We start from the raw sequence: 24,565 nt of genomic DNA on the forward strand, positions 1-24,565 counted from the left end.
ATTCCATAGATTGAGAGATAATAATCTGAAAAAAAAAACCGTTATAGCTAAAATACACAAGACAACAGAGCCAATAAAAGTTTCAATTAGATTGACAGAACATAGTTGCATTGCTTTTCAATGACGACCGATAACTGTTTCATTGATAGATGATTTTTTTAGGCCAGTGTCACTCGAGCCGTCCAAAATCAAGACCAACAATTCAAAAGGCCTCAACTCCAATTTTGTAAACAAACCTTGTAAGGCCATTTTCTCACGAACCGAATTCCGCCAAAGGAAACCAACATAATGAACAGGTAGGGGAATTTCTCCTCTACCCGATTGTGGCTTAGGTTTGCGAATGTAGGTTTCGGTTTGTGAGAAAATTGCCTTTCATGGTTTGTTAACAAAATTGGGTTGAGGCCTTTTCAATTGTTGGTCTTGACAGCCATTTCAATTGTTGGTCTTGAAATGTTTATTATTTTATAAATTGCTGTTATGGCTCGAGTGACACTTTTTTTTTTAAATGTGTTTATTTTTCCAGGCTCATTTGCCGTAGCTTTGCGGAGCCGATATTCATCGTTTGGGTTACAAGATTGCTTAAAACTAACGTTAGTAAAGCGGGGGCCGATTACTCGCGGCTATCTCGAGGTTAGGGGTAACAAATTGTAACAAACGGGTAGCAGGGTAGGGATTGAGAACACAATGTTTTTTAGAGCAATGTGCTCTTGATCTAGAACTAAGCGACATACTGGAGAAAAAGACAAACATGGGGGTACACCGATGGAGACCTAGCGACTTGAGAGAACACAAGATGACACTAACTACTAAATCCTCAGATCTATCCGTTTTAAAAACACATAAATTAAATTAAAATATTCGAGATCTCGGCTCGCCAAGATGTCTCTAATGGGCCGCATAGGTTGTTTTCCTCGGGCCCTGAGGGATGCGGATAACTCGGATCTAGCAACACAATGTAGGGTGCATGACCAAAGCACGTGGTCGATATCGTGATAGCCACTACCACATGCGCACAAATTGCTGCCTGCGAGCCCGATTCGGAAGAAATGCGAGTCTAACGAGTAGTGATTAGACATGAGCCTTGACATGACACGTATAAAGTCACGGCTCATGTCCAATCCTTTGAACCATGGCTTGTTCGACACCTGTGGGAGAATAGAATGTTACAATCTTCCCAGATCACTCTCATTCCATTTGTGTTGCCAGTTGGTGAGGACGTGCTGACGGGTAATTGAAAAAAAATTCCGCAAAGGCGATTTGTCGATCAAAAATATCGCCTTCCATAGCGCCCACCTTACCTAGCGAGTCCGCTTTCTCATTACCCGGAATTGAGCAATGAGATGGGACCCAAACTAAGGTGATAGTACTCAATTTAGCTCGGATTTCGGTCAGGAAATACGAGGAGTGCTTCATCGGCCTCATTGATCGAATAGCCTCCAACGAGCTAAGGCTATCAGTGTGTGTGTGTGTGTGTGTGTGTGTCATCCTCTATCCCTCACCCAGCCGGGGGCGTTGGACAAGTAGAACAGCGAATAATTTGATCAAATCTCATGCTCCGTAATGGTGCCCTTTTATGTTATGAAGACTAGTACTTCAAAAAGGGTAACTTTTGAGGCAAGACAGGGTGTCCGCAACAAGTTAAGGGAACAGGATGCACTAAATGTCCACAACAGGTACAGCAAAACATCACATAGACGCCCTTATTCACACTAACTACTCAGGGGGTAGAAGGTCAAGAAGAGCCACCGCCGCCAACTAAAGCTTGAACCGGGTACCTGGGACTCCCACGATATACCCGCGGCAATGGTCAGCAAACGATGCCCTGTACGTATTTAGTATGTAATATGTTTTATTTGGATACACAAAATGTTTGAAGCCATGCGTCATCTAAACCATAATTTGCATCCCCACAAATACACTTGTCAACAATCTTCAACTGGAACGTACTCACCAAATCACTTCACCCGGGAGCGCATTCCCTATTCCCTTCCACGCATATTTTTTTCCCTCCACTCCAACCACACAACAACCAAATATCACTTTTCTTAAAATTTCTTTTTCAAGTCACTCCGTGCACAAAAGCAATGCACATCGCAAAACCCTGACAATAGATCAGCGCCGTTCTCATCACCGCGTAAATAAACAGAAACTAAAATTTTCACTCGCGATGCCACAAATTTCTGGTCCGGGAGAAACAATCAAACCACGCAGCGCCAAATCTTCTGATGCTTGCAATTTTGCAAACATGATGAATCATGTTTTCTTTCTCGATTCTAAAACTTCTCGGAAAGCGAGAAAACCACCACTCACACACGTATAACCGTCCGGGAGGCAGAGTGCCAGCGCTATTCCGGCAAATGCAGCCGAAAACTATGAGAGCGAATGCACGCACAAAACAGAGAACGAACTTAACACACAACCGTATCCAAAGGCGTTCGAAACTCGTCTCCCCAACGAGCTAAGGCTATCAGTAAAAATAAAATAGTGATCAGATGGTAGTGAGGCAATTTGCTCTACTGCGTAAAATATGGCTGCTAGTTCCGCAACGTATACGGAACAGGGTTTTTGCAGTTGATATGAGGCGCTATGAAATTCGTTGAATACTCCAAATCCAGTGGAAGCGTTTATAGTTGACCCATCTGTGAAAAAACTCTTAAGCTGGGTTTAGACAGGGCAAGTCAATTGATCAAGTCAGTTGAATTCAACTGACTTGAACGTGAATTGAACGTGTAAACCATGCCATTCAACTGACTTGATCAATTCACTTGAATTGAAAAAAGGTGGACCAGGCTCAACTTTTCAAGCCAATTGAATTCAACTGAGCTGATCAATTGACTTGAATCATCTAAACCCAGCTTTATTGTTACTAACATGGTGGTACTTGTTTGCAAAAATTGAGGGAACAACCATCGACCGATGGTGATCTGGTATTCCACGGATTTCTTGCAACATGGTCAGATCAAAATTTACAGAGGAACTATAAAAGTCTTGGAGGCAAACACGAGAGGAATTGAATGAAGAAGGGCCAATCTTCATCGAGTGACACTAGCCTTTGATAAAAAAAAACACTTCTACTGATAATTCATATTTCTAAAAAGATCATGCCTATGTGAGACCAATATTAGAATATTGCAGTGTTGTTTGGTCACCTTATATGAAAAGGCATTAAGCACTACGTAAATTGGAATGGACAGAATTTCCTCTCCCATCTTATGAAGCTCGTTGCTTGTTAATCAACATTCAGTCATTGAAAGAGCGTTGGTATTATGCTATGGTCGCTTCGGTGAACAATATTGATTCGAAACGCATTGATTCAGCTTATTTATTATCAAGACTTAATTTTGATGCACCTTCTCGTCAACTGCGTAATCGACATTTGTTCGCGGTAGATCATCACTGCACTAGCTAAGTGAAATTTGGACCGATAAATCGGATGATGTCTGTTTATAATCTACACTGTGAAATGATAGACCTTAATATGCCGCCCCTAAAAATACAGCATTTAATTGTGCAAAATACTCTTCGTTAGTAGTTCAGCTTTATACTGATTGAAAAACTTTTCAAAGTATTACGATAAAGTTAGAGAGTGTATGGTTAAAAAAAATAAATGCGGCACTCTATCCCTATATAAAAATGTTCAGTAAATCAATCATAAACTTGCTTTTTATTTGCTTATTGATGTTACGACAAAATAATCCATAACGGTGTTTTATCCATGCTTGGCATACACAGTTTTGGTCACGAACTGCTCATTTGCTAATAAGTTTGTAAACAGTTGACGAAACATAGATCTTTTTGAAGCAGTAGAGAGAAAAGAGTTTAAGCTTGTTATAGTTACGTAAAAAACAGTAGACTTTGATTCTATGTAGTAATAAACTGTATTTGTTTTTGCGTTGTAAAAATGAAATGAGATATGCTCGCTGCACATCTCGGACTTTAAGTGTAAAAATTCATTGGTGTTGATTCAAATGTTAAGATTTACCTACTCTTTGCATATCTATAGTAAACTATGATCCTAATCTATCAATTCATGCTTTTACTGCATTTGTTAATTTTTCTAGCCATAAAAATTACATAAGATTTTCGACATGGTTGTAGTGCATCCCCTTGGATGTAGTATTAATTTTTTTTGCTGTGTATGCATACAACATATGGACATAAAAAATGTGTGTTTGCTGAAAAAGTCTTCCTTTCTAGTTTCTTATGATACTAATGAAGGATTATTTTTTTCATAATACGATTTTATTTAACGTTTTTATTCAACAATGAAGTACCATTTGTATACTTAAGGGCCGAGTTTCATAAACCAATCAACAGCCGCTAAATGAAAGGTATTATGGTTACATAGAGCACATATTTTTTGGAATCGATCAACCGGTTCCGGAAATATGACTGGAACATGCTGCGGTTTATATGAGGCATGAGGCTAATTGCAAGCTCAAACGAATAAAATTTATTATGTGACACCTCATATCACATTAGAAACAAAAAAAAAAAACTAGTTCAATTGTAGTCTTTTGAGGGGCCCAGTACCACATTGGCCACATCTGGCCATGTTTCGATCCCCCCAGAGAAGTGGCCAGTGGCTGAACATGATAAAAAACCATTGAATTACATTAAAACTCAACAACCAGTTCACTCTCAGTTATTAGGAATAGCCAGGATCCAATCAATTTCCGGAATCCCCTAAAGAAGCAGCCAGTTTTAGACTTGGATCAAAATCCATTATACGATACCTCAAATCACATGAGAATTCATCTACTTCCTCTATGCTCTGTTAAAAAAGTTGTGACTAAGAAAGTAAACAGAAAATCATGTTTTTGCGCGCGAAAGAAATTGTAAACAAACCTTAGCACACCTTACGGCCAATGCAAGAAAAAACTAGGCCCAACTATGATACAAATATTAGTTAGTCAAATATTCAAACTTTCGAATACAATTAATGCAATAATAGTCTACTAATATGATGTTTACATCTTTTAGTACTATTATACTGCACAAAAACTTTGAAAATGTATGTTAACATTCCTCTTGTGGACGTTCTAAAGTGAGCCATGTGAATGAGAAAATAAGCTAAAAGTAAACTATTTTTGAAAACATAACAAAACCGAAATTATGATAATCTTTAAAACAAATATTTTTCTTTATAGTTATGAGCTTTTAGAAGAAGTATCTTAGACTTTCTTGGACTAAATTAGCGCGCCAGTATAAATAGGACCAACATGTTTTTTTTAACTCTTTATTTGTTTTAAATTCAAAATAAATTACATTTCATTTTAACCTAGGTGCTCCAGTTACTACAGTAACTTACCAGCCTTAATTGTTATGATATATATCTAAGTATTTTTACATTGTTCCTGTCTTGGCAATTCAGTATTTTAAACAGGTTTTTTAAACCTGCATGTCAGTATAACAATTGATATCTTAAAACTAAAAAATAAAACTAAACCTTTTCTAAGTATAAAGGGAATTAATCGTTGCAATTGAGGATTGCAACGATTTTTGCCTGAAATTATTAATTATTTTGTTGGACATTTGTTCTAAAGTCTCAACATTCGAAATTCTATGTACTTCGGTCGTACTGTATAAGGGAGGCAACTTCAAAATCATTTTCAGAACTTTGTTCTGAATCCTTTGAAGTGCTTTTTTCCTGGTAGAGCAACAACAAGACCATATTGGCACAGCGTAAAGCATGGCCAGTCTAAAAACTTGTTTAAATATTAGAAGTTTATTCGTCAGGCAAAGTTTGGACTTCCTGTTTATAAGAGGATACAAACATTTTATATATTTGTTACATTTGGCTTGAATGCCCTCAATGTGATCTTTAAAAGTTAATTTTTGGTCAAGAACTAATCCAAGATATTTCACTTGGTTTGACCAGGAAATTGGAGCTCCGTTCATAGTGACTATGTGACTACTACTAGGTTTCAGAAAGGAAGCTCTGGGCTTATGTGGAAATATTATAAGTTGAGTTTTGGAAGCGTTGGGAGAAATCTTCCATTTTTGTAAATAAGAAGAGAAAATATCTAAACTTTTCTGCAGTCTGCTGCAAATAACACGAAGACTTCTTCCTTTAGCGGAAATGCCTGTGTCATCAGCGAACAAAGATTTGTGGCAACCCTGAGGCAAACCAGGGAGGTCCGAAGTAAAAATGTTATACAATATAGGCCCAAGAATGCTACCCTGAGGAACTCCTGCTCTAACAGGTAGTCGATTAGATTTGGAATTTTGGTAATTTACCTGCAGAGTTCTGTCAGTTAAATAATTTGGAACTAATTTCATAATGTAAAGTGGAAAATTAAACTTTTTCAATTTAGCAATCAAACCTTCATGCCAAACACTGTCGAATGCCCATGGCGAAATCCAAACTGCTCATCTGCAAAAATTGAGTTCGTATTGATGTGAAGCATCATTCTATTTAAAATTATCTTTTCAAAAAGTTTACTTATTGAAGAAAGCAAACTTATTGGACGGTAGCTAGAAGCTTCAGCTGGATTTTTATCCGGCTTCAAAATTGGAACAACTTTTGCATTTTTCCATTTATCAGGAAAGTATGCCAAATGGAAACATCTGTTAAATAATTTTACCAAGAAAGACAAGGTACTCTCTGGGAGTTTTTTGATGAGGATATAGAAAATTCCATCATCACCTGGAGCTTTCATATTTTGAAACTTTTTAGTTATAGACCTTACTTCGTCCAAATCAGTCCCCCAGGAATCATCAAAAATATTTTCCCGAGAGAAAATATTCAGAAAATCCCGTGCAACCTGATTCTCAATAAGACTAGTAAGACCCAAACTGAAATTATGGGAACTCTCGAATTGCTTAGCAAGTTTCCGAGCTTTTTCCAAATTTGTGATCAAAATTTTACCACCTTCTTTAAGCGCTGGAATTGGCTTTTGAGGTTTTTTTAAATTTTTTGTGATTTCCAAAAGGGTTTGGAAATCGAGTCTAATTTAGAAACATTATTTTCAAAAATTTTGTTCCTCAGGGCAGAGAATCGCTTTTTAATTTGTTTTTGCAAATCCCGCCAGATAACTTTCATGGCAGGATCGCGTGTTCTTTGATATTGTCTCCTACGGACATTTTTAAGGCGGATCAATAGCTGAAGATCGTCGTCTATTATAATTGAATCGAATTTAACCTCGCATTTTGGTACTGAGTCAGCTCTTGCTTCAACTATAGAAGTAGTCAGAGATTCAAGAGCATAATTAATTTCATCTTTGGTTTGCAAAGGAATGTTTGGATCGAAGTTATATTCCATAAATGTTCGATATTGCTCCCAATCAGCTCTATGGTAATTGAAAATAGAGCTGTTGGGATTACAAATTATTTCTTGGGATATTTCAAAAGTTACTGGAAGGTGATCAGAACCGAAGTCAGCATGGGTAACCAATTGGCTACAAAGTTGACATGAATCAGTTAAGACCAAATCAATAGTGGAGGGATTTCTTGCAGAAGAAAAGCATGTTGGGCTGTTCGGATATTGAATAGTGTAATAACTTGCAGAACAATCATCAAACAGAATATTGGAATTGCTTTGAGCTTTATTCCATGAGCGGTGTTTTGCATTAAAATCACCAATAATGACCTATGACGGGTAAGTTTCTGAAGGTCACCCTTGAGAAAATTCTTTTGCTGGCACACGCATTGGAATGGCAAATAGGCAGCTATAAACGTAAGTTGTCCAAATTTTGTTTCAACAGAAACTCCCAAAGTTTCAAAAACTTTGGTTTCAAATGAAGAAAGAATTTTATGTTTGATTCGTCTATGAACAATGAGGGGGGGACCAACATGTTTGATTTTTGGATAGCTCCAACCGAAATTCATTACTCTATCTTACGTGTCTAACGTATGCGGTCCCAAAGGTTGTCACAAATTAATTTGAATTTCCTACCTCGAGTTCATGTTGTATAACACCGTACTCTCTGCAGCGGTCTCGGGTCGTTTCGGAGAACCGTTTGCCTGACGATGCTTCGCATCCAACCGACTGTAAAACATAAAGCTGGGTTTAGACTAGGCAAGTCAAATGATCAACTCAGTTGAATTCAATTGGCTTGAAAAGTTGAGCCTGGTTCAACTTTTTTCAATTCAAGTGAGTTGATCAAGTTTGTTGAATGGCATGGCTTACACGTTCAATTCGCGTTCAAGTCGGTTGAATTCAGCTGACTTGATCAATTGACTTGCCCTATCTAAACCCAGCCTAACCGGTACCTCTATGCAATTAGATTATCATCCATCATTTTTTACATATTCTGCACACAAAATAATTTCTTAGCTCCATCGCTGACTGGATATCCTGCCGTTTTTTTCCCATTCATAAAAAAGTATCTTCTGTGCAGAATACGTAAAAAAGGACTTCGGATCTTAATCTAAAGTATGTTCCATTTAGAATTTGGCCGCACAAAATAGGTAATTTCTCCAAGGGGAAATAAAGTACAAAAACTCTAAAGGTATCATTTTGTAAGATTTTTATTTAGGTGTAAGGGAAAATACAATAAGAATTATTCGTCAGATTTTCGGATGAATTTTCGAACTTTTCGCGGAATACCTATCATCATGTCTTGAACAGTAGCACATCTACCAATTTTTCTCCAAATCAGATGGAGTTTTGTTTCTTTTGCCACATTTATTCAATTTGGGCTTGATAGTTGCCCAAAATTTTTCAATGGAACGAAAATCTGGACAATTTAGTGGATTGATGCTTTTTTTTTTTTAATAAAATCGACATTATTCTGCTTATACCATTCTATGACATCGCGGCTGTAATGGCAGCTGGCTAAGTCAGGCCAGAACTTTACGAGACCTTCGCGTGATTGAATGAACGGCAAAATCATGTTCTGGAGACACTCCTGCTTATAAAATTGTTCATTCATAGTCGCTCCAGTAATGAAAACCTTTGTTTTCTTTCCGCAACTTTAGATGCCATCATCAACTTGCGAGTGAATTTATCTGCAAAGACAAATTTGAATTTATCCGGAGCATCCCCTTTACGTTTAGCAAAGTAAAATTGTTGGCCAGGAATTTGTCCAAAGTTCATTTTTACGTAAGTTGCATCGTCCATCAAAATACATCCGTTATACTGGGTCAGAACTTGCTCGTACAGCTTCCTTGCACGGTTTTTTTTTTGGCAACCAGGTTTTGTTTCAGCGTCCTGTTGGGATGTTTACTGGTATGGCATAACCGGAAACCTTCTCGCATACAGATTCACCGAACTGTACTGTGTGCCGCACTGAACCTTTTCGCCAAATCACGACCGGAGATCCCAGGATTCTTTTGGACTGCCCTTATGACCTCACTCGTAGTTTTCGGCCATATTTTCCACTTCTCCGTTTATTTTGTTTTGCACGATCCAACGTTAGTATTTGCCGGTAACGTTTAAGCACGGTATTTACAGTCGATTTTGGAAATTTGAGAGCCTTTGCAATCATTTCTCCTGACCACGTTGAATTTTGCACGAGAGTGTGCAGAATTTTTTCACGTCTGTCACGTTCCATCTTCGATAACTTTTGAACAAGTACATGAATCCTGATGAAATTTCACTACTAAATAAACAATCCTGCCGGATGAAAACGCTGTCAATAGTTTCTTGCTACGACAACTCAAGAGGCGCTACAGTATTTAAAAAGAAGCAGCCAAATAGTAACTGAAACAGACTTTAATTGCATATATAGAGGTACTAGGTATGTTTTTTAGTTCGTTGTTGAAAAATCACGAACATAAAGGGTGATACGGTCAAAATTTGGTCAAGGGAAAACGCGTGTAAATCGGTGAAATCGTTTATTTAAAAAATCAAATTAAATTTCTTTTTCAAGTTCAATTAGTATAAAATTCAGGAAAAATATTCAGTTAGGCTTCCGCTTTTCCAAATCCGAATTGCCAGGCCTTACGCTTGACCCCTGCCATCAGATTTTGTACAGCCACCTTGTGCACCTTCTTCGCCGCAGAAAGCCAGTTTGCCTTGAACTGCTGCTCGCCCTTAGCAGTTTTTTTGGTCTTCTTTAGGTTCCGCTTGACAATAGCCCAGTATTTCTCAATTGGGCGGAGCTCTGGCGTTTTGGGAGGGTTCTTGTCCTTGGGAACCACCTGCACGTTGTTGGCGGCGTACCACTCCATGGCCTTTTTACCGTAATGGCAAGATGCCAAATCCGGCCAAAACAGTACGGAACAACCGTGTTTCTTCAGGAAAGGCAACAGACGTTTATTCAAACACTCTTTCACGTAAATTTCTTGGTTGACAGTCCCGGAAGCTATGAAAATGCTGCTTTTCAAGCCACAGGTACAGATGGCTTGCCAAACCAGATATTTCTTTGCGAACTTTGACAGTTTCATGTGCTTGAAAACATCTGCTACCTTTCCCCTTCCTTTTGCCGTATAAAACTCCTGTCCCGGAAGCTGCTTGTAGTCGGCTTTGACGTAGGTTTCGTCGTCCATTACCACGCAGTCAAACTTCGTCAGCATCGTCGTGTGCAGCCTCCGGGATCGCGCTTTGGCCGTCGTATTTTGTTTATCATCGCGATTTGGAGTCACTACCTTCTTGGAAGTCGATAGTCCGGCTCGTTTTTTGGCTCGATGCACGGTTGTAGACGATACACCCAGCTTATTTGCGGCATCTCGGAGAGAGAGGTTAGGGTTTCGCTTGAAACTACCGGCAACTCTCTTTGTCGTCTCAGCGGCTTCCGGTTTTCGATTTCCCCCCGATCCAGACTTCCTGGCTGTCGACAAACGTTCCCCAAACACTTTAATTACATTTGTAACGGTTGATTTGGCAACTTTTAGCGATTTTGCCAACTTTGCGTGCGAGTAGCTCGGATTTTCGCGATGCGCGAGCAAAATTTTGATACGCTGCTCTTCTTGCTTGGACGGCATTTTGACAACTGAAGAGTGAATTCCAAAATCAAAATAGGAGCAACATTCTACACACACACACCTTCAAAATGAGGGGTGTTCAGGTTTTTTAAATGCAAAATTGAAAGAAATACGTCAAGTTGATATTGACCAAATTTTGACCGTATCACTCTTTAATATCATCAAAATACAGTCATGAATCGTGAGTGAATTTCTCAAATTTGCTACTTGAAATTAATTTTATTTAGTGGTAATGTTTGTTTCTTTAATTGTAGTTTGTTAATTGTTATTTATCGGAAAAAAGTGATCGTAAAGTGATGTGATTTTCAGGTTGTTTTCTATAATTAATTTCCGCGTTTCGTATTAGTTGAACCCAAGTCTCCTTTGACCCCATAGCCCTTAGGGGTGTTTACATCTGGGATGATTAGCTAGCGCTAGTGTACTAGCCAACTAGCACATGCTCGTAGACGCTGATGTCTTGCTTTGATTATGCTGGCTGCTTTTTGCACTATCACTACAAAATCCGTTTAGATGTAAACACCACATTAACCGATGACTTGCTCCTTCTTGCTGCAGAACCCAGTGCCACGCCGTCCGAAGCGGTAATGAGCGAGCCAAGGCACGACATCAGCGCTGCTTTATATCTATTCAGGTTCAAGCAATGTACGTGCAATCAAGTGGCACTCGATTTTGACGATTGGGTTTGGGAAAAATGTTTATTTCTTGAGGGATAAAATTATCATTTGTACATTTTTCAAAAGTTTTTTTTATTGAAAATTGGAAAAATATCTATTTTAGCAGATACGTAAAGTAATACCCTATCGATTGGCGTATGTGGACTTTATTTTCATCTATAAATGATAATGTTACATGCGTTCAAAACCTAACACCATTTCATCACACATATTTTTTTTTTATTTTCACCCCAGTATAGTCAACAAAGACGTAGTTCTACACGGTAAAAAAACATCATGTTCATGTTAAGTGATTTGCTGTTGAATTCGCACTACTTGCCAAACATTGCTATTCGATGGGAAAATCCCATGTCGATGAAATGAACTAAAGATCACTTCAATTTAGATTCTATTGCACATCGTTGTTGATGTGCTGTGCTTTGGACTCGAAATGTCAACCATACTGATATTAACAATCTATCACTTTAAGTTTAACTAATTTATCGTAAGATTTCATGTTTACTGAAAATGGAATACAACGAAGAAACGGATGCCTGTCGGAAATAGCAGGCTGTGCTTGTGAACGAATGTCACTTTTATCTTTGTTGTTCTAATTTTTTCTCTACTTGGGTGCTGCTCGAGTGAATTTTTTCGAGGATATCAAAACATTGGCTCTACAACTAGAAGCCAAGCAAATAGAGATCTGAAGTTTGTAAAGTGTGAATCTGAACCATGAAGTCTGAGCAGTGATACTCAAATTGGATGGATCTCCTGTGATTTTTGTCTAGGCAGGATCCACATTTCCTTTGTGGTTCGTCTTCATAAGGGCTGTACTGCAATGGCTGCTTCTGAGACCCGGACAGCGTGTATTTTTACAAGTGGAAGTGGCTTTGAAACCAAGGTGGAGCCTCAAAAGAACTCGTGACTTCCCGATATTATGATGGAGGTTTGGCGGATCGCTGAACCTATCAAAGGAGAATATTACTCGGGGAATTTCAGACAGATGAACCGGAATGATGTTGGTTCCTGTCAAGAAGTGGAACGTCTACAATTGGGACTGCTACGCTGAAAAGTGGCATAGCGTCTTGTTACAGACTTGGTGAGAACGTTATTTTTTTTATCGTTTTTTTTGCCAGTTTGTACTTTGTTTCCGTGAATCCATGTTTGAGGTTGATCATGTGCCTAAGGTTTGAGTAGGAGTAGACTGTGCGTGTGATCTAACATGAAGTTTGTTTTTTTTCCGTGGATTTTTTTAATCTATAATCGGTTGCTGATCTGGTCTACGCCCAGGAGACGATTTATAGTTTGTCAGCGAGTTCATTAAGACATAAGAAGTCCTGCGAGAGCTGCATCTCATTGTATCTAGTTCTACCTCCCTGTTATTTCCCGCTGAGAAGCTGTTCCGAAGACAAGTAGAACCTCCATGAGGCGTCTCATCATTCGTCCCATCATTAGTTCGATCATTCATCTCAGCGTTGAGTCGCAGCGCTGAACCTGACAATTGGCCACGAAAAGGTTTGCCAATGCACATACACTTAGACAAATTAATGTAAATTTAGGTGCGCTGAGAGCGACATATACGAGCGCCAATTTTGACATTAATTTGAGTCATAACAGACGGAAAATATAGCTCAATCAAACGTACTTTTCGGCGAGCAATGAAGTTTTCAGTCTCGGGGTACGTAATATTACATAACATGTTTGTTTACGTCTCATCTTTTATGCCAAAGATGGATTCCGTCACGTGTAAAATTAGTTATTTCTAAGTGTGCATCAAAAATCGACTACATACATCCGAACATGTTTTATCTCAAATCGAGGGAAGACATTCCGTTCAACTACCATAAATCGGACTAGTTCATGTTGATCTTCGTCAAGTTTCGTCTACAATTTGGACTTCTACATCAACACATGTCAAGCTGCCTTCAGGTTCAATTGGCTAAACTTGGTGAGTTTGTTCCATTTTGTAAATTTTTATCTTTTCAAACCAGTAACGTTTGGAGATCACCTTTTTGTTGTGCGTTACTGGTATAAGATCTACCACCAAACCCTAGTCGTGACAACTTCAAACTGGAGAATCAGGATTTTCCAGTAATCAAAGGATCACATTTTAGTTCTTATTACTTTTTATGACTTGATAATAGTGACAAGACTCGGGTAGTGACCACCGCCGTTATGCATTTCTATATTGTTTACATAGAGTTTACATAATCCTTTTCCCTTTGTTCTTCTCCTTTTCCTTTCCCCTCTTCTCTTTTCAGAAAGCGAGTAATGGCGCTATAGCGATAAGTCATTAAAGGCTAGGACAAGAGTTAGTGCTCATGTCCCAACCGTCTAAAGAAAATGGAGCATCACTTAACCTTTCTGGCTTTGATGCTTCCAACGACCAATCAATCATATAATTACCAAAATCGGAACCTACGGTACGAGATGTCCACGTTTCATCCATTTGTTGGATTCTGAAGCATCGTGTTCAAATCTTCGATTTAAACAGACCCGATGTTTTTTATATCATCTTGCCCCTTAAATGCTGGACAGTAGGCCTGGCCGTTTTGATATGTGTGATGCATCTTCGATGTGAGGTATGTCCATCATTTTCCAGGATGCTTTCAAGAACTGGCTGTGTTGGTGTTAGATTAGATTAGATTAGATTAGATTAGATTTCATGTTTACTGAAAATGGGTTTAAATAAATATATTGCATTGTTATATGTTATTCAGAATATGGCCATAGAACATGTATCATATTAATACCCAGATCACATGTTTCCAAGTGATATTGAACAACATTGCAAGGCTTGTATGTATTATGAAATTGATGCTGTGTTCAATAATAGTGTATAATAGAACTTCTATTACGAAACATTGTCAAACATATCAAATTTATTGCTCAATGTCTCGTCTTGCTTCTACTGTGTGTAATCTGAACAGTATTTCAAAGAAGATTGAGGAAAGTTTCAAGGAAATTTTCAACGAATATTCCGGATCATCCGGTGAGCCTTGGCATGACCTGTTGGGCCCATGCTTAGATCACAGCCCAAAATGTACTCCTATATAACTACAAGTGATTTCGACAATACCTTCGAGCTCTAAGGTTATTTACATGAATTAACAACTTTTACTGTTGTTACGGATCTTCAGGAGGATCACTTCGCTTGCATCTCCGAATTTATTCTGATAATATATTTACAAGTATTATACGATCGCTTTCATGCACTGTCCACTCTTACGGATATTCCGGATCGTTTGTAGTACCATCTAGATCAATCTTTAGGCCACAACTACTTATTCACACCGCGTTGCTCAAGGATCAATTTTATAAATTGACCACCTCTTAAAGATTTTACGGAACTTCCGAAGAATCAATGCGAACCCTCAGAGTCCACATCTATCCAAGTATCACATTCATGAATTGACCACATTTACAAATGTTCCGGGTATTTCTGAGGAGTATGGGAATCCTGCAGGAGCGAACCCGTTCTATAGGAATCTTGCCCTTAGTAACAAGTGAACGAATATACAAATTACCAGGAAAATCGTTGAAATCCCGCGATGAATTACGAACACGTAAATAAGGTGAAAAACGTAGCTGACCTGATTTTTACTCCATTTGACCACTGGTGAATACTCTGCTTGGTGGTCAAATACAATTTGAGCACATTGTTACCTGATAACTGTGATACTTAAGTACGATTTGGTGTATCTCGTTGTGTGTTGTACTAAAACTGAAAAATATTCAATGCCGCAAAACATCTCCGCAGTGATATTTTCTTACGGCGCAGATGATGTGCGGCAATCGAAAGTTAAGAATGTATCTCAGCATGTACAGTAATACTCTAGCCTATTTCCGAGAGCATCACAAGTTTTAAATCAATAATTACGAAGAAACCATAAAACCTACAAGACCAGCCCAACAAACATTGGATGCGGAATAAGAGCTTAATCAGGCAAAAATATTTTTGTTCAGCTAAAAACTAACTTATTCAGCCCTTAATCAGCACAAATTGTTTATTGGGAAGGGCCTAAATATTGGGAACTGCATGAAGAATGTTTTGTACAACAAATAAATTAACAGTTTTGAAAATTTTGAACTTAAAAACACTAGAATGTACGTGATTTGACCAGTTTTTTAATTCTTTCATTATATTTTTCAATTTGTATGTATGATAATTAATATTAATCGAGTTCCTTTTAATGGTGCTTTGATACATAAAACTACAATTTTTCATTTGGTATGTTGAAATCAGAAAATCAAATTAAGATTTATAAAATATAGTTAACCAAAGTTGGCTATGAGAAAAAAAACATAGAATGTTGAAAAACTCACTTAGCAGTCATTTCAGACTCTATGTTTCATAGGGATTTTTTTTCATAACTTTGGGAACCCTATCTACCCTGAAAATATATAAAACCCGGAACCAACCACCCTGTATATGATACTAGCTGAGTGTGCCAATATTAGCTTGAGTTTATGTGCCAAGTAAAAAAAAAGGCAAGCTTTATTTTACGTAGCCCCCTCCCCCTCTTATATAAGGGGCTACCCTCTATGACCTCCAAATGCCAAATTTGGTTCCATTTGCTTGATTAGTTCTCGAGTTATGCAGAAATTTATGTTTCATTTGTATGGGAGCCCCCCTTTAAAGAAGGGGGAGGGGTCTCAAACTATTTTAAGAACCTTTCCCTGCCCCAAAAACCCCTGCATACAAATTTTCACGCCGATCGGTTCAGAAGTTTCCGAGTCTATAAGGGTCAGACAGACAGTTAGACAGACAGATATTAATTTTAATATAGGGGAAATGTATGTAATGTCGACCTAAGTGTCCCTAATTTGGGACCATACATAAATTCAGCAATCGACTAAATTTTCAATAGCAACCAAAAATATCCATTAGTACCGTCCCAATGACGCGTTCATCTAGATACAATTGATAAATAGCAGATTTTTAGCGATGGGCCCAATCTTAGATCCATAGGCCAACATTACAGCCATTTCCCCTAGTCGAGTATTAGTACAATACACTGAAGAAGTCTGCGCATTGTAGACGAAATACGCGTATCTGTCAAGGATAAGCAAATAAGGTAGTGGAATTAAATGGAAATTACTAATCCTTCTCTCTGTCATTACACATCCGCTAGTTTCAAGCGTAACCATAAACGTATGCATCACTGTATTTTTCCAGCTACTCCCTACTATCGAAGCTGCAGCCAAGTTGGCTGCCAAGCTTGTACCTACTATAACTGAATCACGCCTCACTCTGTACTGAGAACCGTTTAGTTCCGTACATCTAACATAAAAACACCATGCGTCTCCACAGGCTTACACGGCCAATGAGAATAGCTCAGAGAGGGAGTCACTTCTACTCAGAAGTATTTTTTTTTTCTTTGGTTTGTTTTTTCCGTCGAAGGTAGCCAGGAAGGCAGCTTCCACACCTGGACCCTACCTATCGACCCATCAACTCATGAACCGGGGACCAACGGCTTTACTTCCCATCCGAAGGAAGGCGTGATCAGAGATGTTATGCCTCAGAGCATCCCGGCGGCGCCGACTGGGATTGAACTCAGGCCTGCTGGGGTGAGAGGTAATCACGCTTACCACTACACCACCGGCACCGTTTACTCAGAAGTATGGAAAAATGTCTAAAACTGCAGGACCTCAGCGCTGACTAATTGCAATTTTTAGAAATTTCTCATCCTACTGAGTAGAAGTGACTCTCTCTGAGTTATTCTCATTAGCCGTGCACAGGCATTCCGAACGATGCCATCGCAGCAGTGCAAGCGGGTTAAGAGTTTTTCTGGCGCGCCGCTCATTTTTTGCCGACTTGCTGCTGCTGCTGCACCGGTGCCGCAATAAAAGTGTGATGCCTTGCGTGGACCACCCAAGTTGAATTTTGATCCCGAGCGCAAGCGCCTCCTGGCCAAACGACGACGACGACGACGATATTCCGGCTCTCCCCTGTCTCTGCTGCTGCTGCTGCTGGTGGTGGCTGACACATGCCGACGATGCCGGGCTAGGGAGAGTCGCGAGCAAGCAAGCGAACCAGAGCAGGATTAACGTCGATTTTAAGCTCCGGCTTATGAGTATGTATTTATTTTTGCTTTGGTTTTTTGCCCTCTGCACCATTGGGGCATCGCTTTGCGTTAATGTTTATGCGCTTACCAGCGAGATGCCGGGATTATTGGTTGGCTGAGATGAACTGACTGACGGGTTCAGTAAGTGATACTGTGAAAATGAGACGGATAAACAGAACGAAAGGGTTGTCAGATTGCTGGTGAGGAATTTTCTTCTGAATCGAAAGAATTTTCCTAAGGTCTGGCAGTTCTGCACTCAAAGCGTGGGGATCGATCGATACCGACGCTCATCACCACTGCACTTTCTCACCGTGATTCGAACAGATGGTAGTCTAATTGCGGTGGCTGCTTACACTTTCACAGATTGATTTCTCGATTGTTGGTATTATGATTGGACTTTTTTGTGCTCATTTCATCATACATATTTAGATGTTTATGTTTCCATTGAGTATATTTTTCGATCCGTTGTAGTCGATCGTTGTCGTTCTCGCGCCCTCGCGTTAAACGATGTGCAATGGACCAGCTCTCCTGAGATTGGTTGGGCTGAAATTTTGATCGTGCCGGCATTGTTTTGATTCATTATAATCCACTCGGTGATGAATTTATTCAGCCTGGGATTATTAATATGATCGGTTTCGACTCATTTAACAAGTTAAATTAGTGTGGCGGAAGTATTTTGGTCCTCTCTCATCTCTCGGCTGGAGCGTTCGTTTTGTAAAACGATTTATAATTATGCTTGTGTTATTTGCGTTTAGTGTGTTTCGGAGGGTGTGAACTTGATTTTTTTCGTTGAATTGGACATCATCATCAATTCTTAATACTTTTTTTTTTAATCTTTCAATGCAATTAGAACATAAGCGATTACAATTTCAGCTCATGTTGTCGGAAAGTAATTTAGACACTGTATAGGGAAAATTACTCTAATGTTGGCCTATGGATCTAAAGATTAGGCCGTGTTCTTTAATTTTTCTGAGAATGTATGACGTAGAACTACGCAAAATTGATGTACCGTGCCGATTCAAATTTCGGACACTTAAACTCGAATTTCGGACACTTTTAAAAGTTGATTATCTCGGTCGAATATGATCCACATGTCTTGTAAATTTTAAATTTTTTTGACTAGTGCCCTCCACGATCATCTAACATTATTACTTTGTTTCTAACTGGATGTAATATTTAATTAAAAATGAAAGTGTCCGAAATTTGAATCGTCCGAAATTTGAATCGGAACGGTATGTCATGCATGTTGACTATTATACGTAATCTAAAAAATTTCAAGTATTTCAATGTTTCGATTATGATTCACTCGAAAAAAAAAAAAAAAAAATTTGACGAATTTCCATGTGAAATTCCACATGATTTTCATTTGATCACACATAAACAGAATCCAGTCAGAAGTACACATGAAATGTATACGTCAAATGAATAGTATGTATGGTCACGCATGGTTTTCATATGTACACATATTAAGCATGTGTCCGACACATAGCTATCATTTGTTCATCACATTGCAACAATTCTTGTGTGGGACACAATTGCTTGAAATTTTGTTAGTGCTCAATGTTGATTCAAGTATTTTTCCTGGAATGTAAAAAAATATGAAAATTCAAGTGGAGGGTCCTAAACTAACCGTTAAATATTTTGGCGTAGAAAGGACTGTTTGAATTTCCATTATATGCAATTAAATTTCCAAGTCCATGTCTTTTTCGGGTTGTATTTTCATGATGACAGAGATAAATTTATCATTTGTACATTTTTCACATTTTTTTTTTTTTTTTTGTAAAATTGTAAAAAAATATTTACTTCAGCAGATTTTTAATGTATTATCCTATCGATGGACGTAGATTTATTTTATTCTCATCTATAAATGGCAAAGCTACAAGCGTTCAAAACCTAACACTATTTCACCATATTTTTTTTTATTTCCACCCCTAGTATAGTCCACAAAGACGCTTTCCATTGAAATTTATGTATGGGTCTAATATTAGCGACACTTAGGCCGACATTAGAGACGCCCTTGTTCAATTATTTAGAATATTAATTAAACGATAGTTTGATCCTATAGAATGTATCGGGAATAATTTTCTTACCAGACGATATCCATGGAAGCGGAGATTAGGGTTGTAGTACTGGTAGTACCGGTACCGGTTTTACTGGTAATACTGGGTGATTTACTGATACCAAAGTACCATACCAAGTACTGGCATGTGAAAATACCGGTATTTTCGGTACTGGTTATTTGAAAAATGCTGAAGCTTATTTCAATTTTTGATGTTTAATATATTTGAAAGTATTTTTAGTAGCATTGTCGATGAGAATTGATTTAGAAATATCCCAAGCAACACAATTCGTCATAAACGGGTTTACATAACTTATTTATGACACTATCAGCGGTAAACATTTACGTCTAGTCACTTGTATACAACTTAGGGGCTGTTCATTAACTACGTAGACAATTTTTTTGGGATGCTTGACCCCCCCTCCCCCTGTGTAGACAATCTTCTTCTTCTTATTCGCATTTCAAGCTTATTGCTTAGCGCATATTAGCTTATTGCGTGCTCTCAACTTAGTGTTCTAAATGCACTTGCACGGTTATTAATTGAGAGCTTTCGATGCCAATACCAATGCATGAATTTGTATATTGTGTGGCAAGCACAATGATACCATAGAGGTAACTCTAAGACCACTGGGTCCCGAAGAAAATCACTCAGTACCAGAACAACGGTCCCAAGCAGTCCCAAGCTATTTCACTCACCCCTGCATGTTATGCATGAATCCACACACCCCTGATGTTATCTGTCAAACTTTCATAGCGAATCAAAACAAACATAGTGTAGTAATAGAATTTCAACTAGAATAGGGTACGTTAATCGTTTGCTTGGGACCAATAGGCTACTTAAGTGGTGAGCCAATTTAAAATCGTTAGTTTCGTATTGATTGTTGATGATACTCTATGCCCAGGGAAGTCGAGAAAATTTCCAACCCGAAAGATTCCCTCGACCGAACCGGGAATCGAACCCGCCGCCTCCGGCTTGGTAATACCGTGCCTTTACTGACTAGGCTATGAGGCCCCTATGAGGCGTAGACAATAGTCCATACAAAAAAAAAATGTATAGGCCGGGGATAGTTGGCAACCCCCCTCCCCCCTAAACTGTCTACGTACTTCATGAACAGCCCCTTATTTATACTGAAAAAATCGCAAGACTGAGATTCCGTATTGCAAACATATATGCGGTTGCACATTTATGGTAAATCTATACATTCTACTTCTAAAAAACTCATTGGCTCTTAGAAAAAGCTTAATATAATAAATTGAATTGCATAAAAATCCTAGAATCCTGGAAACTTTGTAAAAAACAAAAACAAATAGAATTTCAACTTTCTTTTTTAATTATCTTGCTTTTCTCTTTTATAAAATGTGCATGTGATGTTGAAAACACAAATTAAATGTTTTTCAAAATTTCATTCTATACATTGCTTCATTGGTCAGCCATATTGTAATGCAGTAATGTAGAATGTATTGAGAAATTTCATAATTGTTATCAGAACATGTTTATAACACGAAAACCAAGAACATTATTTGTATCGTAATAAGGTATGGCAACTCTCAATTGCCTATTTACAACACTTTTATAACTGATTGCTTTTTATGTAAACTTGCTAGCCTTATATGCAACATGTTTTTTGGTAATTGGTAATTGAGATATGCAATATCGAATTATAACTTCAAGATAACAAGTGCTTGTCAGAAAGGTTGAATACTTCACAAACAACAATACAACGCGTCTAAAACAGGATGCTTTAAAACTAATTTACAACTGGATTTTTTTTTCATTTTTCATGCAAGATGTTGCAAGTGTTACTTGGGATTTTATAAAACGTCGTGAATCAACAACCTGCACAGAACAGAAGTGATGGTACAAAACAATCGGTGAATCAAACAGTGAAATAGTAAGCGAAGTGCTCAACAGTGATTTTCCATACGCACTCAGATCTTATAAACTGCAAGCTGCAGGTAAAAGAGTTATATATTTTTTATAATGCGTTTATTTTTACAGGCTCATTTGTTGCAGCTTTGCGGAGCCAATATTCATTGTTCAGATCAAAAGATTACTTAAAACTAACGTTAGTAAAGCGGGGGCCGATTACTCGCGGGTATCTCGAGGTTAGGGGTAACAAATTGTAACAAATGGATGGCAAGGTAGGGATTGAGAACACAAGGTTTGGAGAGCAACGTGCTCTTGATCTCGAACTAAGCGAGATACTGATGAAAAAGACAATCATGGGGGTACACCGATTGGCAGCTAACAATTTTGGAGAACACAAGATGGCACGAACTACTAAATCCTCAGATCTATGCGTTTTAAAAACACATAAATTAAATTCAAATAGTCGAAATCTCGGCTAGCCAAGACCATTGGCGTAGCTAGACAATTTATCTGGAGGGGGCCTAGATAATTCTGGAGGGGGCCTAGATAATTCTGGACGGGGGCCTGGCACCCCCATTAGCTACGCCAATGGCCAAGACATCTCTAACGGGTATCGCGGGTTGTTTTCCTCGGGCCCTGAGGGTTGTGGATAACGTAAAGAGTTATATCTTGTATATTTGTGCTCATGCTAACGAGTAACTAGCTCCTTACACTGATTTGATTTTTTTTTAACAAGACTAGCTGCACGCTATGTCTGAAGGCACTTTTTTTTTTGCAAAATTCATGTACCTTAGTTTTTAATTCACAGAATGTTAGTATTGATTCTAACAATCAAATCTGTAATGGTTTTAAAATATTTCATCTTGGGTTTTTTGAGAACAAGTGTTTTGAAGTTTACAAAGCTGATTATGAAGGCGTATATGGCCTATTGACCATACACCAGCATACAAATGCAGTCAAATATGGTTCAAAAGCTGATTGCATTAATCCAAATGGCATTAAAGAAATTTTCTTTGACTCCCAAGTAAGATCCATATTGATTTTGTCGACTGATAAACCAATTAATATTTGTTCGTAGCACAATATCTTGTTTAATTTCTCTTCCCTCATTATAGTAAAAGAGAAAGAAGCGAGCAGGACAGTCCGAGACAGCCACGTAATCATAGTAGGCGTTGATTTTCGTCCTATTTCGAGTGTTTTTTTATTAATGTATCGTGTAGAAAATCTGGAAAAATTAAAAAAAATCTCATGAAGAAAATAGATAGCTTGCTTGTCGTGCTTCGAAAAGCGACGCTGTAAAATAAATGAAGCCACTTTAGTAGCGACGATCGTTGAAAGATTTTTACCGGAGTTAAATAAAGGAGATAGTAGGTATCCGAAAGTTTTGTGTCTTGTACTCAGTAGCTGGCAAAGGTTGCATTTACCACTAAATCAAAAAAAAAATTGCTTCGATTTTAAAAATAAATAGATATGTTTGACTCAACGGCGAGATCAAAAATAAATTTTGGCAATCATGACGATATTTTTTAAAAATCGTTTAACCGATAATGCCGATAATACAGGAATGAAACTCACATGAGGTTAGTTACTCTTACCCAGTGAGCTTAGGTAGCCCTCATCTTGAATTACTACAGAGTTGCTAGAGCTTCATGGCAGTTCCCATATTTTGTCCACGGAAATTTTCAGGAAGGTTCAGCGACCTTCTAGGAAATTCTATAAACTATAGGGAACTGTAGTGAATTTTAGAAAAGCACTGCAAACTTTAAATAAATTCCTCCAATAAAGCAGAGAAATTCAACAACTTTCAAATAAGTACATTGAACTTCAGGGAAGTTCTACAAACTTCAGGAAAATTATTAAAACTTTAAAGATGTGCTTCGATCTAGAGAAGCTCTATAAACTACAGGAAAATTCTGCCGACTTCAGGGACGTTTTGTGAGCTTCTGGGGAGTTCAATGTCGTTCCGGGAAGTTCAACGAACTTCAAGAGAGTTCTGTGAACTATAGCAACATTATATGAATTTCAATGATGCTCTGCAAAAAGTTCTTTAAACGTAAAGAAATGTTGGTAAACTTTAGGATGGTATGTGAACCACAGGAAAAAATTTATAACATTAGGAAAGTACTGTGAACTTTAAGAAATATCTGAGTATTTCAGGAAAAAAGCCAAACTCAGAGACGGTCAAAGAACATCAAGAAAGTTCGAAGAATTTCATCGAAGTTCAAGGAAATCAAAGAAAAACAGGGCTTTGAATTTTAATGTAACTTCTATAAGCTGTTTCATCGGGTCGTTGGTTGAACAACTCCTACTCCAGCCTTAGAAAACAGGTATAGTAGAAATAATTTCTTGTGATATCTCTTTCTCTTTTACGCTTCCCTTATGAAATGTGATCGAGGGCATGAGCAGGGTAAAAATGAGAGTTCGCAACCTAAGCAAATATCGTGAATACGACTCACGCATGTTACATTGCCGTTTACCGGTATAGAAAAGGGAGCAGTGTATGAAAATTGCGGTTCACAAATATCTAGAAGAAAGTTGTTAACAAGAAGTTCAAATCAAACTCGACAGTCAAAGATGTGCGAGTTTGTAGATATTTGTTAGAAAAAATCACCGCAGAAAAAAAAGAAATTCATAAAAATTTGCAAATAATGTCTCACGCAGCTTTCTTCTATGAAACGCCATGCATGTAGTGAAAACCACTTTGTCGCCAAAAGCAGGCAAAAAACTAGTCAAGGTTATTTTTGTAAACGTCGCAGGAAGACCAGGAATCAATGTTTTGAATGTAAAATCCCAGTTTTTTAATAACATTTTTTACACGAATATTTCATAACCATTCATTTAATATTTTGATCTTTGAAATCAGCCCAATAGTTCAAAAGTTATAAATTTAAAAAAGAGGCATTTAAAAAATAAAATAATATATAAACGATTTTTGGACTACTCTAACGTTGAAATGGCCACCCTGGTGACACAAAATAAAATAAAAATATTTTGCGATAAGGAATAAAATAACAATTTTTTACCAAATTTTAAGAACCACTATATC

This window comes from Ochlerotatus camptorhynchus, unplaced genomic scaffold (genome assembly GCF_037179485.1).
Source record: "Ochlerotatus camptorhynchus isolate MF236.1 unplaced genomic scaffold, CSIRO-AGI_Acam_v1.1 ptg000274l, whole genome shotgun sequence".
NCBI classification, from domain to species: domain Eukaryota; kingdom Metazoa; phylum Arthropoda; class Insecta; order Diptera; family Culicidae; genus Ochlerotatus; species Ochlerotatus camptorhynchus.